This window comes from Hippoglossus hippoglossus, chromosome 18, assembly GCF_009819705.1.
Source record: "Hippoglossus hippoglossus isolate fHipHip1 chromosome 18, fHipHip1.pri, whole genome shotgun sequence".
NCBI classification, from domain to species: domain Eukaryota; kingdom Metazoa; phylum Chordata; class Actinopteri; order Pleuronectiformes; family Pleuronectidae; genus Hippoglossus; species Hippoglossus hippoglossus.
The window spans coordinates 5,922,788-5,933,903 of NC_047168.1; the positions used below are offsets into that span (position 1 = coordinate 5,922,788).

The 11,116-nt window shown below is 37.3% G+C and overlaps 5 non-coding genes across 5 annotated transcripts; all 5 read right to left on the reverse strand.

Annotated features, from left to right (window-relative positions):
- Positions 1 to 1,328: 1,328 nt before the first annotated feature.
- Positions 1,329 to 1,492, reverse strand: LOC117752315. The gene has a single exon (XR_004612055.1). It is a non-coding gene; the product is annotated as a U1 spliceosomal RNA (small nuclear RNA).
- A 1,944-nt stretch (positions 1,493 to 3,436) lies between these two features.
- On the reverse strand, positions 3,437 to 3,600 carry LOC117752326. Its single transcript, XR_004612066.1, has one exon. It is a non-coding gene; the product is annotated as a U1 spliceosomal RNA (small nuclear RNA).
- A 1,945-nt stretch (positions 3,601 to 5,545) lies between these two features.
- LOC117752328 lies at positions 5,546 to 5,709 on the reverse strand. The gene has a single exon (XR_004612068.1). It is a non-coding gene; the product is annotated as a U1 spliceosomal RNA (small nuclear RNA).
- A 2,908-nt stretch (positions 5,710 to 8,617) lies between these two features.
- LOC117752294 lies at positions 8,618 to 8,781 on the reverse strand. Its single transcript, XR_004612034.1, has one exon. It is a non-coding gene; the product is annotated as a U1 spliceosomal RNA (small nuclear RNA).
- Positions 8,782 to 10,952: 2,171 nt separating this feature from the next.
- LOC117752295 lies at positions 10,953 to 11,116 on the reverse strand. Its single transcript, XR_004612035.1, has one exon. It is a non-coding gene; the product is annotated as a U1 spliceosomal RNA (small nuclear RNA).

Here is an 11,116-nt window from a genome sequence, read left to right on the forward strand (position 1 = left end):
TTTCTCTCCCACAATGCTTTGCTGTATTGTTTTACAGTATGGGTCCAAAAGTGTGAGACCAATTCCCCGCTCAAGTGAAGGAGGAAGTGGTCTCAGAATTTTGGACCGCACTGTACGCGTCACGTGGCACGCCACTACCGGAAACACTGTTTTCACATAAACATCTTCGTTCAGTGGCGCCATAAATGATCTAATATACAAACTCCACTTCTTATAACTACAAGATAAATAGTGGTGACGTTTCCAGAGACAGTTTTACTTTAACCCGTCGACTATAAGAGAAACAACGTAAAGTGACCTTATCTCTATGACAACACAACAGTAGCTCTGGCGCCATCAGGTGGATGCAGACAGTCATTACACAATTATTTAGAAGTGTGGAAGTCAAAATATTGTACAAATCCACACAGTTTACAAAAAAAACACAAGGACAGGGTGATGGAAGGGGATTGTAGGGGATGAGTAGCAAAAAGCAGGAGATAACCAACTAAACAATCTGGAAGACAATTTACATCATTATAATTACTATTAACTCACTCCCATGCTTAAAAACATTATTTACTGAGCAGAAAAAATATAGAGTGTAATAGCTATTTCTAAATTTCAAGACACGTAAAAAAAACAACTCACATTTCTGAGTGGCACGCAAACTACACGGCTTTTCTACACAGTCACTTTTGTGAGAAAATGTCCCTGGAGAAAAATTGGGTCTGGAACATAATTGGAATTTAGAAAATGCCTATAGGTGCAGCCACACAAGAGACTGAGCAGATACAACTTCTTATTGCGCGCTCAAGTGGTAAAAGAGTGGAATTACAGATGAGAATAAAACACTTTTCCCATTAAAATTAACATGTAAACAATTAGGTACATTTTGGCTGATACAAAGTTCCAATACAGCTGGACACACGTACATTATAAGCCTGTGGTTTCTTTTTGACTTTTGACATCACTCAAAAACTCAATGTTTATGAGTTGTGAACAGTTAGTCAAAGAATAGTTTTTATGGCTCCGGCTGATCTGACAGTTGATCTTTGTTAGTGAAGCAGGTAAAAGTACAAAGAATAAGATCCCTGGAGTCAGAAGTGTTGAATAATACAAACAGGCATTGAAATAAACACCAAGACACTCCATCTTCACATGAAATCATTCTTATTTCTCAATTCAAAGGAACAATACTTTGTGTTAGAGAAATAAACTTAGCTTTTTCTTTCATATCCAATACATTTTAGAAGCAGCTGTGTAATACAGGACTGTGTTATACAGAACCTGTGAACGACTCTGATCTTCATCATTCACTAGTTTTAATTTGATATTCAACATTTAATCAGGGGAGAGCGCGAACGCAGTCCCCCACTACCAGAAATTATGCAATCGAGATTCCCACATTTGGGGAATTCGCAGGGGTCAATACAGCCGAAGTGCAATGGCTATACCTCGCCCTGGGTGAACCACCTTCTTGATCATGGTATCTCCCTTGCCAGGTAAGTATGAGTTGTACACGGCTCGTGGGGCGAAGTGATTCAGCCAGACACTACTCAGGCTGATGGTTGCACGGAAATAAACAACGTGGTAAACATCGATGATCGCACCGTTTAGATTTCAAGAATCAGTCGTAGAAATAAAAATAAAAAACATTAAAAACTAAACGTTTGATTTGAGCGTTTAGTGCAATCATTTTCTCTTCCACAATGCTTTGCTGTATTGTGTTACAGTAGGGTCCAAAAGTGTGAGACCAATTCCCCGCTCAAGTGAAGAAGGAAGTGGTCTCAGAATTTTGGACCGCACTGTACGCGTCATGTGACACGCCACTACCGGAAACACTGTTTTCACATAAACATCTTTGTTCAGTGGCGCCATAAATGATCTAATATACAATCTCCACTTCTAATAACTACAAGATAAATAGTGGTGACGTTTCCAGTGACAGTTTTACTTTAACCCGTCGACTATAAGAGAAACAACGTAAAGTGACCTTATCTCTATGACAACACAACAGTAGCTCTAGCGCCATCAGGTGGATGCACACAATCATTACACAATTATTTAGAAGTGTGGAAGTCAAAATATTGTACAAATCCACACAGGTTTACAAAAAAAACATAAGGACAGGGTGATGGAAGGGGATTGTAGGGGATGAGTAGCAAAAAGCAGGAGATAACCAACTAAACATTATGTAAGACAATTTACATCATTATAATTACTATTAACTCACTCCCATGCTTAAAAACATTATTTACTGAGCAGAAAAAATATAGAGTGTAATAGCTATTTCAAATTTTCAAGACAAAATAAAGTACATTTACTGAAAATATTCAAATGTGCTTCACAAAATCTGACTCTCGGGGCAACACAAAGAGCTATTGATTTGATAAACTTAACTTGACATTATAAAACAATAAAGCATCTAATCTGACATGCATGTGACCTGAATGAAAAAAATAAATAGAAAAATGGTTGTATTGACACTAAACATTACTGTATCATCACATGCAATTGATTATGAAACTGTGTCTAGCATAGTTTTCTGTAAAGCAAAGTGTGACTGCAATTTCTTGTATTATTTACTTTTTTATATAATAAAGCTGGATTCAGCTGGGGTCTGTCCTGTAGTAATGGGTTGGGTCTACTTCTAGGAAAAGGGAGGGGTTATGTAAGAGTTTTCAGATTGACCTCAGTACCAGCCAACACCATTGTTGGCATTGTGACTAAAGACGTAAACAAAAAAAACCTCACATTTCTGAGTGGCACGCAAACTACACAGGTTTTCTACACAGTCACTTTAGTCAGAAAATGTCCCTGGAGAAGAATTGGGTCTGAAACCTAATTGGAATTTAGAAAATGCCTATAGGTGCAGCCACACAAGAGACTGAGCAGATACAACTTCTTATTGCGCGCTCAAGTGGTAAAAGAGTGGAATTACACATGAGAATAAAACATTTTCCCCATTAAAATTAACATGTAAAGAATTAGGTACATTTTGGCCGATACAAAGTTCCAATACAGCTGGACACACGTACGTCATAAGCCTGTGGTTTCTTTGTGACGTCATTCAAACACTCAATTTTTATGAGTTGTGAACACTTGGTCAAAGAGTAGTTTCTATGGCTCCGGCTGATCTGACAGTTGATCTTTGTTAGTGAGGCAGGTACAAGTACAAAGAATATGATCACTGGAGTCAGAAGGGTTAAATAATACAGACAAGCATTGAAATAAACATCAAGACACTTCATCTTCACATGAAATCATACTTATTTCTCAATTCAAAGGAACCATACTTTGTATTAGAGAAATAAACTTAGCTTTTTCTTTCATATATCCAATATCCAATATATTTCAGGAGCAGCTGTCTAATACAGGACTGTGTTATACAGAACCTGTGAACGACTCTGATCTTCATCATTCACTAGTTTTAATTTGATATTCAACATTTAATCAGGGGAGAGCGCGAACGCAGTCCCCCACTACCAGAAATTATGCAATCGAGATTCCCACATTTGGGGAATTCGCAGGGGTCAATACAGCCGAAGTGCAATGGCTATACCTCGCCCTGGGTGAACCACCTTCTTGATCATGGTATCTCCCTTGCCAGGTAAGTATGAGTTGTACACGGCTCGTGGGGTGAAGTGATTCAGCCAGACACTACTCAGACTGACGGTTGCACGGAAATAAGCAATGTGGTTAACATCGATGATCGCACCGTTTAGATGTCACGAGTCAGTCGTAGAAATAAAAATAAAAAACATTCAAAACTAAACGTTTGATTTGAGCGTTTAGTGCTTTGTTTTTCTCTCCCACAATGCTTTGCTGTATTGTTTTACAGTAGGGTTCAAAAGTGTGAGACCACTTCCCCGTTCAAGTGAAGGAGGAAGTGGTCTCAGAGTTTTGGACTACACTGTACGCGTCACGTGATACTCCACTTCCGGACACACTGTTTTCACATAAACATCTTCGTTCAGTGGCGCCATAAATGATCTAATATACAAACTCCACTTCTAATAACTACAAGATAAATAGTGGTGACGTTTCCAGTGACAGTTTTACTTTAACCCGTCTACTATAAGAGAAACAACGTAAAGTGACGTTAACTAAGACAACACAACAGCAGCTGGGGCGCCTGCTGGTGGATGCACACAGTCATTACACAATTATTTAGAAGTGTGGAAGTCAAAATATTGTACAAATCCACACAGGTTTACAAAAAAAACATAAGGACACTGTGATGGAAGGGGATTGTAGGGGATGAGTAGCAAAAAGCAGGAGATAACCAACTAAACATTCTGTAAGACAATTTACATCGTTATAATTACTATTAACTCACTCCCATGCTTAAAAACATTATTTACTGAGCAGAATATAGAGTGTAATAGCTATTTCAAATTTCCAAGACAAAATAAAGTACATTTACTGAAAATATTCAAATGTGCTTCACAAAATCTGACTTTCAGGGCAATACAAAGAGCTATTGATTTGATTAACTTAACTTGTCATTATAAAACAATAAAGCATCTAATCTAACATGCATGTGACCTGAATGAAAAAAATAAATAGAAAAATGGTTGTATTGACACTAAACATTACTGTATCATCACATGCAATTGATTATGAAACTGTGTCTAGCATAGTTTTCTTTAAAGCAAACTGTGACTACAATTTCTTGTATTATTTACTTTTTTATATAATAAAGTTGGATTCAGCTGGGGTCTGTCCTGTAGTAGAATGGGGTGGAATGGGTTGGGTCTACTTCTAGGAAAAGGGAGGGGTTATGTAAGAGTTTTCAGATTGACCTCAGTACCAGCCAACACCATTGTTGGCATTGTGACTACAGACGTAAAAAAAAACCCTCACATTTCTGAGTGGCACGCAAACTACACAGCTTTTCTACACAGTCACTTTTGTCAGAAAATGTCCCTGGAGAAAAATTGGGTCTGGAACATAATTGGAATTTAGAAAATGCCTATAGGTGCAGCCACACAAGAGACTGAGCAGATACAACTTCTTATTGCGCGCTCAAGTGGTAAAAGAGTGGAATTACAGATGAGAATAAAACACTTTTCCCATTAAAATTAACATGTAAAGAATTAGGTACATTTTGGCTGATACAAAGTTCCAGTACAGCTGGACATACATACATTATAAGCCTGTGGTTTCTTTTTGACTTTTGACATCATTCAAACACTCAATGTTTATGAGTTGTGAACAGTTAGTCAAAGAGGAGTTTTTTATGGCTCCGGCTGATCTGACAGTTGATCTTTGTTAGTGAAGCAGGTAAAAGTACAAAGAATAAGGTCCCTGGAGTCAGAAGTGTTGAATAATACAGACAGGCATTGAAATAAACACCAAGACACTCCATCTTCACATAAAATAATATTTATTTCTCAATTCAAAGAAACAATACTTTGTATTAGAGAAATAAACTTAGATTTTTCTTTCACATTCAATATATTTTAGAAGCAGCTGTGTAATACAAGACTGTTAAACAGAACCTGTGAACGACTCTAATCTTCATCGTTCAAAAGTTTAAAATTGTTATTCAACATTTAATCAGGGGAGAGCGCGAACGCAGTCCCCCACTACCAGAAATTATGCAATCGAGATTCCCACATTTGGGGAATTCGCAGGGGTCAATACAGCCGAAGTGCAATGGCTATACCTCGCCCTGGGTGAACCACCTTCTTGATCATGGTATCTCCCTTGCCAGGTAAGTATGAGTTGTACACGGCTCGTGGGGCGAAGTGATTCAGCCACACACTACTCAGACTGATGGTTGCACGGAAATAAGCAACGTGGTAAACATCGATGATCGCACCGTTTAGATTTCAAGAATCAGACGTAGAAATAAAAATAAAAAACATTCAAAACTAAACGTTTGATTTGAGCGTTTAGTGCTTTATTTTTCTCTCCCACAATGCTTTGCTGTATTGTTTTACAGTAGGGTCCAAAAGTGTGAGACCACTTCCCCGTTCAAGTGAAGGAGGAAGTGGTCTCAGAGTTTTGGACTACACTGTACGCGTCACGTGATACTCCACTTCCGGACACACTGTTTTCACATAAACATCTTCGTTCAGTGGCGCCATAAATGATCTAATATACAAACTCCACTTCTTATAACTACAAGATAAATAGTGGTGACGTTTCCAGTGACACTTTTACTTTAACCCGTCTACTATAAGAGAAACAACGTAAAGTGACGTATTCTAAGACAACACAATAGCAGTTGTGACGCCACCCGGTGGATGCACACAAACATTACTCCATAATGTAGTAGTGTTGGAAGTCAAAATATTGTACAAATCCGCACAAGTTTTATAACAAGACACGTTCATTAAATGCTTTAACCGGAAACTACTTGAGCATTCAGTGATACATGATACAGAAATGTGAGAACTTATGTTTCTATTACTCTTTGGTCTACAAGATGAGAAAAGTCGACCCACTGACTATCTATTGATGTTCTCCTCTGAATGAGGCTTTAATTCGCTGTCAATATTGAATCTTATTTTCTTACACAAACTATTGAGAGTTACATTATTACATTACATTACATTTAGCTGACGCTTTTACCCAAAGCGACTTACAATGAGTGCATTCAACCATGAGGGTACAAACCCAGAACAACAAGAATCAAGAAAGTACAATTTTCTTCAAGAAAGCCAGACTACAAAGTGCGCGAGTAAATAATGGCTAAAGAACATTACAAAGCAGTTTTAACACTTTTAATGATTAAAAACATTATTTACTGAGCAGAAAAATTATAGACTGGAATAGCTAATTCAAAATTTCAAGACAAAATAAAGGACATTTGCTAGAAATATTCAAATGTGCGTCACAAAATCTGACTGTCAGGGCAACACAAAGAGCTATAGATTTAATAAACTTAACTTGTCGTTATAAAACAATAAAGCATTTTTCTGACCTGCATGTGACCTGAATGAAACAAAATAATAGAAAAATGGTTGTATTGAAATTCAATATATTTGTACCATCACATACATTCGATTATGAAACTGTGTCTAGCATAGTTTTGTGTAAAGCAAACTGTGACTGCAATTTCTTGTATTATTTACATTTTTATATAATAAAGTTGGATTCAGCTGGGGTCTGTCCTGTAGTAGAATGGGGTGGAATGGGTTGGGTCTACTTCTAAGAAAAATGAGGGGTTATGTAAGACAGGGGTCTTCAACGTTTTTCAGGCCAAGGACCCCCAAACTGATGGAGAGATGGAGCAGGGACCACCTACTATATATATTGTATAAAATTGTGTTTTATATTAAACTGGGCCTAGTGTCATGTATAAACATAGCTACCCTGTTATTGTGCATTCAATACTAAGCTATTCAAATAATACACAGATTCATATATTCATGTTTGTATTTTAAACATGTGCGAGGTACAGGGTGGCCGTGCCAATGCCATTTATAAACATACATCTTGCATACAACACTGAGCCATTACAATAATTCACAGATTCATGTTAATGTGTATTTAAAGACATTTAAATTTGTGGGGAAAAAAAAGAACAATTGTCTAATCAACCAAAAATTTCGCGACCCCCCTTCAGTACCTCCGCGGACGCCCTGTTGAAGACATCTGATGTAAGAGTTTTCAGATTGACCTTAGTACCAGCCAACACCATTGTTGGCATTGTGACTACAGACGTAAAAAAACCCCCTCACATTTCTGAGTGGCACGCAAACTACACAGCTTTTCTACAGAGTCACTTTTGTCCGAAAATGTCCCTGAAGAAAATTGGGTCTGAAACCTAATTGGAATTTAGAAAATGCCTATAGGTGCAGCCACACATGAGACTGAGCAGATACCACTTCTTATTGCGCACTCAAGTGGTAAAAGAGTGGAATTACTAATGAGAATAAAACACTTTTCCCATTAAAATGAACAAGTAAAATATTAAGTACATTTTGGCTGATGCAAAGTTCCAATACAGCTGGACACACGTGCATTATAAGCCTGTGGTTTATTTTTTACTTTTGACGTCATTCAAAGACTCAATGTTTATGAGTTGTGAACAGTTAGTCAAAGAGTAGTTTTTTATGGCTCTGGCTGATCTGACAGTTGATCTTTGTTAGTGAGGCAGGTAAAAGTACAAAGAATAAGGTCCCTGGAGTCAGAAGTGTCTTGGTGTTGAAATAAACACCAAGACACTCCATCTTCACATGAAATAATATTTATTTTTCAATTACATCGGAACAATATTTGTATTAGAGAAATAAATTTAGCTTTTTCTTTCATATCCAATATATTTTTGGAGCCACTGTTAGTAACTATATTCACTGATTGAATTTACTTTTAAAAAATGGTAGACAGCACAGTAACCTCATATTAGGCTACATCCATGCATCTATGTTTTAATACTGAAACATCTTAATCCGTAATCGCCATCAGTAATAATTTACATTCATACCTTCAGTGCATTTGTGTGGTGTCAGAATAATCAGATCCCCAGTAAATACACTTACAATATGATGGTCTGGTCATTTCCTTAATAAAAGAATATATCCTTACTTCAGAAGCTATTACTCTTAACTTCAATACAGGACCTATGACCAACTCTGATCATCACCATTCGATGATATTCATTTATTGTTCAACATTTAATCAGGGGAGAGCGCGAACGCAGTCCCCCACTACCAGAAATTATGCAATCGAGATTCCCACATTTGGGGAATTCGCAGGGGTCAATACAGCCGAAGTGCAATGGCTATACCTCGCCCTGGGTGAACCACCTTCTTGATCATGGTATCTCCCTTGCCAGGTAAGTATGAGTTGTACACGGCTCGTGGGGCGAAGTGATTCAGCCACACACTACTCAGACTGATGGTTGCACGGAAATAAGCAACGTGGTAAACATCGATGATCGCACCGTTTAGATGTCAAGAGTCAGTCGTAGAAATAAAAATAAAAAACATTCAAAACTAAACGTTTGATTTGAGCGTTTAGTGCTTTATTTTTCTCTCCCACAATGCTTTGCTGTTATATTCAAGTGAAGGAGAAAGTGGTCTCGGAATTTTGGACGGCACTGTACGCGTCACGTGGTACGCTACTTCCGGAAACACTGTTTTCACATAAACATCTTCGTTCAGTGGCGCCATACATAATTTAATATACAATCTCCACTTCTTATAACTACAAGATAAATAGTGGTGATGTTTCCAGTGACAGCTTTACTTTAACCCGTCGACTATAAGAGAAACAACGTAAAGTGACGTTAACTAAGACAACACAACAGCAGCTGGGGCGCCTGCTGGTGGATGCACACAGTCATTACACAATTATTTAGAAGTGTGGAAGACAAAATATTGTACAAATCCACACAGGTTTACAAAAAAAACATAAGGACAGGGTGATGGAAGGGGATTGTAGGGGATGAGTAGCAAAAAGCAGGAGATAACCAACTAAACATTCTGTAAGACAATTTACATCGTTATAATTACTATTAACTCACTCCCATGCTTAAAAACATTATTTACTGAGCAGAAAAAATATAGAGTGTAATAGCTATTTCAAATTTTCAAGACAAAATAAAGTACATTTACTGAAAATATTCAAATGTGCTTCACAAAATCTGACTTTCAGGGCAATACAAAGAGCTATTGATTTGATTCACTTAACTTGTCATTATAAAACAATAAAGCATCTAATCTGACATGCATGTGACCTGAATGAAAAAAATAACTAGAAAAATGGTTGTATTGACACTAAACATTACTGTATCATCACATGCAATTGATTATGAAACTGTGTCTAGCATAGTTTTCTTTAAAGCAAACTGTGACTACAATTTCTTGTATTATTTACTTTTTTATATAATAAAGTTGGATTCAGCTGGGGTCTGTCCTGTAGTAGAATGGGTTGGGTATACTTCTAGGAAAAGGGAGGGGTTATGTAAGAGTTTTCAGATTGACCTCAGTACCAGCCAACAGCATTGTTGGCATTGTGACTACAGACGTAAAAAAAAAACCCTCACATTTCTGAGTGGCACGCAAACTACACAGCTTTTCTACACAGTCACCTTTGTCAGAAAATGTCCCTGGAGAAAAATTGGGTCTGGAACATAATTGGAATTTAGAAAATGCCTATAGGTGCAGCCACACAAGAGACTGAGCAGATACAACTTCTTATTGCGCGTTCAAGTGGTAAAAGAGTGGAATTACTAATGAGAATAAAACACTTTTCCCATTAAAATGAACAAGTAAAATATTAAGTACATTTTGGCTGATGCAAAGTTCCAATACAGCTGGACACACGTACATTATAAGCCTGTGGTTTATGTTTTACTTTTGACGTCATTCAAAGACTCAATGTTAATGAGTTGTGAACAGTTAGTCAAAGAGTAGTTTTTTATGGCTCCAGCTGATCTGACAGTTGATCTTTGTTAGTGAGGCAGGTAAAAGTACAAAGAATAAGATCCCTAGAGTCAGAAGTGTTGAATAATACAGACAGGCATTGAAATAAACACCAAGACACTCCATCTTCACATGAAATAATATTTATTTTTCAATTACAACGGAACAATATTTGTATTAGAGAAATAAATTTAGCTTTTTCTTTCATATCCAATATCCAATATATTTTTGGAGCCACTGTTAGTAACTATATTCACTGATTGAATTTACTTTAAAAAAATGGGAGATGCAGGCAGCACAGTAACCTCATATTAGGCTACATCCATGCATCCATGTTTTAATACTGAAACATCTTAATCCGTACTCGCCATCAGTAATAACTTACATTCATACCTTCAGTGCATTTGTGTGGTGTCAGAATAATCAGATCCCCAGTAAATACACTTACAATATGATGGTCTGGTCATTTCCTTAATAAAAGAATATGTCCTTACTTCAGAAGCTATTACTCTTAACTTCAATACAGGACCTATGACCAACTCTGATCATCACCATTCGATGATATTCATTTATTGTTCAACATTTAATCAGGGGAGAGCGCGAACGCAGTCCCCCACTACCAGAAATTATGCAATCGAGATTCCCACATTTGGGGAATTCGCAGGGGTCAATACAGCCGAAGTGCAATGGCTATACCTCGCCCTGGGTGAACCACCTTCTTGATCATGGTATCTCCCTTGCCAGGTAAGTAT